The 7,218-nt window shown below is 27.0% G+C and overlaps 1 protein-coding gene across 1 annotated transcript in view; it reads right to left on the bottom strand.

Annotated features, from left to right (window-relative positions):
- The window catches only part of LOC117169288 (ankyrin repeat and KH domain-containing protein mask-like), a 20,347-nt gene extending 13,389 nt beyond the window's left edge, over nucleotides 1-6,958 (bottom strand). The window contains exon 1 of the mRNA XM_033355593.1: nucleotides 6,841-6,958. The gene's annotated coding sequence lies outside the window, so the exon portion shown is untranslated. The remainder of the gene's footprint in view (nucleotides 1-6,840) is intronic.
- Between the last annotated feature and the right edge of the window lie 260 nt (nucleotides 6,959-7,218).

Here is a 7,218-nt window from a genome sequence, read left to right on the forward strand (position 1 = left end):
ATAATTGAAATCGTAACCTTCAAGTTTAAAATTTAGCACTCTGAAATTTTACAGATTCAATGTTTTTAAAAATTTATTTTAAATTTTTTTAGGTCTGAATATAATATTTGAAAATGTAAGCTATTTAAATCAGAATTTATAAATTTTAAGTTTTAGTGAAGAGACATATATTGCTAAATACGAAAAAAACTGTTCTTTTTTTTTTAATTCAAAAATTTGAAATTTAGTGGTTTTAAAATAGAATATTTTAGGCTGCGAGAAATTTTAATGGGATTTGAAGCTCAGAAAAAACCATTAATAATGAATCAATTGATTAGAAATTATTTAAACATTGCAAATATTTTATAAAGTTTTAAGCGGAATTTTAAATATTTTTAAATGATAGGGCGCTCGGATGAATAAAGTTAGATTTCTAATATTGTAGTCTGTAAATTATGTCATTTTAACTACATATAAATTCGCAAAATAAGTTATTGTTCAATTTTTAACACTCGTACTACATTTATAGTTTAAAAATCATTAAATAATTTGTTTTTATGGGTGATCAACCTGAAAACTTTTTCATCAAAAATTTTCAAATTCAAACGCTAATTGACAGGCAATGTTCATTTACTAGTTACATTAATTTTTACTGAATCGCGAATGAAATTATCATGGATATTTATTAATAATTATTATTTTGACATTAAGTGTTACTCTGTTTGATTTCACATAAATGAGAATAAAATTTTAATAAAACCGCATAATATTATCGATTTATCGAACTAAGTTATTTAAAATTCAACATATAAATATCCTCCTTGTAGAAATTTATTAAATCTAAAAAAATTGTAATTTCCTTCGGAATTGTCGGTTGTCGAATTCTATTTTCTAATATTACATTTTGTGTGTGTCGCATAACAGAAAAAAGTCTTTCGTAAAATTGACATTTATCCGAATTTATTAAATTAGAATTAAAAATAAAATATAAAAGCAATAAATTTTAGAAGGTGATAGAAAAATCTAAATTTCCTTTAAACACCGAGACTTTTTTTCACTTGGATTTAATTTCGGAACACACATAAAAAATATATCCCTCAACAGAAAAAATTTGTGAAACCTTTAGCGGATCAATGAAATATTTGTGAAATCTTGGTGAACTGTTTGGAAATCCTTTCCAAATATTTGAAATATTTTTTCAATATTCTATAATATTTGAGAATTAACTGAAATCTGTTTTGTTATTCTTAGGAAATCATTGAAATCTTTGTGCACTCTTGGAAATCCATAAGAAATCTGTGTGAAATATTTGAAATCTTTGTGAAATTTTTCTGAAATCTTTGTAAAATCTTTCTGAAATGTTTTCGAAATAATTGAAATATTTTTAAAATATTTAATAATATTTCGATTATTTCGCAAAGATTTCAGAAAGATCTTACACAGATTTCCACATTTTTATTTGAAAAAAATATTTGAAATCTTTGTCAAATCTTTCTGAAATCTTTTCGAAATAATTGAAATATTAAAAAAATATTTAATAATATTTCAATTATTTCGCAAAGATTGCAGAAAGAGTTTACACAGATTTCCCCAAGGTTTCACAAAGATTTCAAATATTTTTTCAAATATTTCAATATTTCAAATATTTTGAAAATATTTCCAGACGCTGCAGAAAGATTGACAAAGATTTGATAAACTTCCCAAAGATTAACTTTGCATCGTTTACATTTGTCAGCTTGCATCATTTTTTTTTCTAAGAGCGTAAAAAAAATTTTAAACAAAGTTTAGTAATATTTTTAAGTTTATTATACTTTCTTGTAGTTTCCCAGTGAATATTCTCCTCATTATGTGGCGATATGTATATCGAGACGAAAACATTTGCCACAGAACATGAGCGCTATGTTCGTTTTGAGGTTATGAAATTCAGCTTTCCATTCATTTCTATAGAAATACATGGAAATCTGAATTGAGATTTTTCTTTGGCAAGTACAGTATCAACATAAATTAATTTAATTTTTAAATATACATTATAATTTACTTTTATAACTTGCCTTGTAATATAGTTTACAGTTGGGGGTATTGGTTGACTCCAGCAAATATTTTATTTCACTGTGTCATTAGTGATTTTGACTACTAAATTAGTGATTTTCCACTACTTAATAGTAGATACTTTACCTCTCAAAACCACTATTTGCTTAGTGAAATTTCACTAATTGAATTAGTAGTTTTTCACTAATTCGTAGTGACCTACTTCTCGCTAAGTCAATTAGTGAAATTTCATTAATTCAAAATTAGAGAGTATCCACAAAAACATGCAGGGACGACCGTTAGCATGTGCGCTATCATTTACCAAATTGTTAAGACAAAATATTTAATATTCTGGAAAAAAGCCGGGGGAACCTAAAAGTGGTAAAATCGATCATTTTCTAAGTATTACATGCCCTTAAGGGCATGTGATACTTACAGTTTCTCCGGCTTTTTTTCCACAAAAATGAACATTTTTAAAAACTGAATTCAGAGGTGCTATAAATATCATAACGGACGTCCCAGACTCTTTTTTGAAGGATAATAACAACAAAAATTTATTGTGCTAAATAAAAATTTTATGCATATGCATTATTTTGAGGTTACTTCGTTTTTCATCTCTGCTTTTCCGATAATCTGGAAATTATTTATAAAATAAACTTTTTTTGATTGGCTGCAAACAAACTTAGTTCCGGGAGATTAGTTACTGTGTTTATATGTAAGTCCAAAGTTTTCGGCCAAAAACATTGTGTAGTTTTGAAGTAAGGCTCGGGTTAATTGTAACACACATAACCACGAAATATACGCGCACGTTGTTAGCAATATCCAAAAAATTTAGATAAAAAAAACACAAAAAAAGTGTGCGGGGACGTCCGTTAGCATATTGGCTATCATTTTCCAGATTTTGAAGGCAAAATATTTCTTATCCTAGGAAAAAAGCCGGGGGAATCTAACACTGAAAAAATCGATACTATTTCCTAAGCGCTATGCAAATTAATCACATTTTGCTAAATTAAAACTTTTTTTAATTAACCTACAAAAAAAGTGTGTGGGGACGTCCGTTAGCATGCTCGCTATCATTTCCCAAATTTTTAAGACAAAATATTTATTATTCTAGAAAAAAAGCCGGGGGAACCTAAAACTGGTAAAATCGATAATTTTCTAAGTATCACATGCCCTTAAGGAATTGGCAACGAAAACATAATCCTGTATCATGTAGGGTGGGAAAGACTCCATTGAATAGTAGTAGGTACGGCTATTGCAAAGTATTGATTAGGATGAAAGAAAAAAGAAAGAGAAAGAGACAGAGAGCGAAAGAAAGTTTTCACCCAACGACTCTCATCAATGACCAAATAAGGAAAGGAGGAAATACATAAGATAATACATGAGAAAGCTTTCATTAGTAGAATACGATGTCTACTTTATGTCTAGACTTATTGATTACACAAGGAAATTCTTGGACAGTGCACTTTATCCTTTTACTAACTACTACTATTATCCCACAATTAACTAACTTTTAATCAGCGAACTATTAACTACTAACTATTAATGTACTATGTCCCAAATTGCATTTTGGGCATAACAAAACTTTAGTTAAATAAGAATTTATGTTAGTATAAAAAATATGCAGTACTTTTAGCTCATTTTTTAAATTCATTTTAAAATGACACAAACTGACTTTAAAAATCTTTATTTAGATTCAATCTTTCTAGTTTTTCAAATTGCCTTAAAATCTTCCTGATTATTTTTCGAAGTTTAAGAAATCATTTTAAATTTGTTAAAATCTTTCACAACTTTTTAAACAATTAATTCAAAAGAATACAAAGTAATTTCAAATTTTCCCATAATTATGAAAATTTCATTATTTCCATTGAAACCTTTAAAAATTCTTAAAAAGATTTTTGTTGAAATCTTCAAAATTCTACATTTAAAAAAAATTTTAATCTGTTTAAGTTTTAAAGAAAAGGATAAATAAATTGTTTTCATTTTTAATCATTTCGAATGCGTTTAAGAATTGGATTTATTTTTAAAACTTTGAAATTAGATTTTCACAATTTTATATGAAGGTAATTTTTTATTTGGACGATTAAATGCAATTAATTTAATATAGATATGGCCCATAGTGGTTACACAAAATAAATAATTATAAAGGACATCAAAATAAAAAAAAAAGAGTTGAAAATGTGAAAATCAGTAAAAATGTATTTGCACAATATGGAACAAGAAATTAGCAAAAAGTGAAATAATGTGAAAATTGTTATTTATTGTATAAATTTTAATTACTTGTCAAATTTTTCAAGTGTTCAAATTAAAAAAAAAATAGTTTTTATCAGAGTTACGTTTCCACTTTTCTACATTTTTAAAGATTTTTAAAAAAACAATCGAAATTTTTTCAAAATTGACTCGAACTTGCAATTTTTGGCTAGAGTTCGGTTACTTTTACCAAATTTCTTTTTTATTTGGAAATATGCATAACAGAAATATTTTTTGACAGACATATGTTTGACCAAAATATTATCGGCTCTAATGTGTTCAGGGGAAAGGGAAGAAAATATTTTCAAAATTTAATACAAAATAAAAATTTTGAGTTATTTCGGGAACGCTGATATATACTTAAAAACTGACCTCACTGACCTTGACCATCTGGACGTAAACCAGTATAAGAATATTAAAAATGGTAAAAAAAATAATAAAAAAATTTTAATTATCTTTAAAAGGTGAAAACTAAAAGTGAAAACTAAGAACATTTTAAATAATTTACTGAGGGGTTTGTTTTTGATTAAGTCGAGCTACCTCAATAAAAAATTTTTTTGAATGCAGGAAAAGAAATGACAAACGGTGAGACATAAGCGAAAATTTCAAAAATTAATAATAAATAACATTAAAAAATGAAATTATTATTGACGAAATATGATACATTTTTAAATTTCCAGAACATGTTCAAAGTTAAAGGGAAAATATCCAAGTTTTATGGAATTCTCTAGAAATGGATTCATTTGGAATGAAAATAATATTTGAATGGCAAGTTTGGATTAATTCGGATTCCTATTTATAGGAAATATTTTATTTCCAATAATTTAAAATTAATTTTCATTTAATTCTGTTATCCAAGCATTTATTTTTGAAAATGGGATATGCTTAGGGACGTTGAAAATCTATTCGCAGTGATATAAAAAAGTTCGAAGAGAAATAAAAATAGTTAATACACAATTTTGATATGTTTAATAGAGGGAAGTAAAAATGGTAAAATTAATCGAATCGTTTGAGCTAAAGGACAAAAATTTGTCAGAAAATATCCAAAACAAGTGATGAAAAAAAAAAGAAATCGGATAATATTTTCTGTTCTTGTTTTTAAAATTACAATAAACATTTTTTTTAATTAAAAAAATGTCTGCCTTGTTGATAATTTTTTGAAAATGTACAAAAACATTTTTTTTTCTATAATAAATGTCAGGTACGACATATTGAACTGTTTTTTAATATATACATATGACTACACAAAATAACAGGTTTTGTATTTTCAGATATAAATTTCATACAGCAAAAAATTAATTTTTAAATTGCGTAATTTTTTATTATTGTTCATCAGTAAAAGCTGCAAATATAAAAAATTTCATCATAATTTTGTAATCAAACGGAAATAGTTTGAATTTGAAATCGTTAAATTTTACTGATTTAAATTTGTTTTCACTTTTGTCGAATTTCGACCCACAAATTTTTTTCTCCTCAACTCAAAACATTTAAATGACTTTATTTTCACTAAACTCAAAATAAAAAATGCTTAAGTTAGAACATTCAACATTGCAGTTGATGAACTTGAAACATTCCATTTTTAGTTAGGTATTTACCTTCGTACATTTGAAATGAAAAAAATGTCAGCTTCTATTACTTATTTCAAAAGTACTGTATATTTTGTGACTATTCCCATTTTATAATAAATAACACCTTTGTCCACAGTTTTTAAATTTTGAAACATGCTTTAAAATGTTTCAGCTTCAATTTTTTAAAAAGTATGTTAAATGGTTCGGCACTGAAAACGTTTAACTTATTCATAAATAATATATTTAATTGCTATAATCGCTTTAATTATTATTTAATGACGGGCACACTTATTGATTTCAGAGAAATTTTCACGTAATACAAATATTTAATTTTCAAATATCGTACATTCAAAGAGAGAGAGAGGGAAAAGAGGAAGTTTTTTGAGAATAGGGAAAAAAGAAATTTTCCAGAAAAAAGGGAAAAATAAGAAAAAAAGTGAAAGCCTTTTTAAATGAGACTCGGTTATCAATAAAGGTAACTTCAGACCATCATAAAATTTCCTATTGTAATCTGAAAAAATACGATACCCCTTTTTCTTTCCTGAAAAAGAAAAAATTATTTTTTTGGACGAAAAGAAAAAAGAGAAAATAAAAATGAGAAGGCAACCTACCAAATCTTCTTTCTCATTTTTCTTTCGTCTTTTTTATTTTGGTATAAAGAATGATTTTTTTCTTTTTTTTCTATTTCAGGTAAGAAAAGGGGTTTTTTTATTTTTATTTCTTTCATATTGCCATAGGAGCATTTTATAGTTGTTGTCCAAACGTGGTCGTTGGATTCTTGGTTTTATTTTCGGAAATTTCGCACATTGACTTGATTATTGGACGTTAAATAGGATTTTGAATTTGATTTCAATATCATTAAAATCTCTCAAATTTTAGCTTCAGACCATTCGGGTTGAATTTGGGATTAAGAAACTGAAGAAGAAAGGTTGAAGAGGATTTGAATGTTGCTGTGGATTGTTGGGATTAATTTGAATTGGTTTGAACTGCAAAAATAAATGTTCACGATACTTACAAAATATTTCAAATAAAAACACGTGCGCGAACTGTCTCACTATGTTAAATTCGATTTTTTATTTCTCCGGAATGACGTAAATTTTTCAATAAGCGAGGCGTCACCGAACGAACATATCTCCTTTGAGTCGCTTCGCGAAGACTAAATATTTTCCGGCCGAATTTAAAGGTTCAGGCATCGTCGTACGCCTACGTGACCGCTGACGCACACGCAGTAGACAAGGCAGTTTGGAATGCATTTCAAGTTATGCTGAGGGGGGCGCCAAATATCTAGGGACCCCACTCTTGACCCTATTGCAGCACAGTGGTCTGAAATAGAAGTTTACTGTTCGTAATCTCCCACACGTCGTATTTTTTGACCGATTTGGAAGTTGTTTTA

The sequence above is a fragment of the Belonocnema kinseyi genome, chromosome 1, assembly GCF_010883055.1.
Source record: "Belonocnema kinseyi isolate 2016_QV_RU_SX_M_011 chromosome 1, B_treatae_v1, whole genome shotgun sequence".
NCBI lineage: Eukaryota > Metazoa > Arthropoda > Insecta > Hymenoptera > Cynipidae > Belonocnema > Belonocnema kinseyi.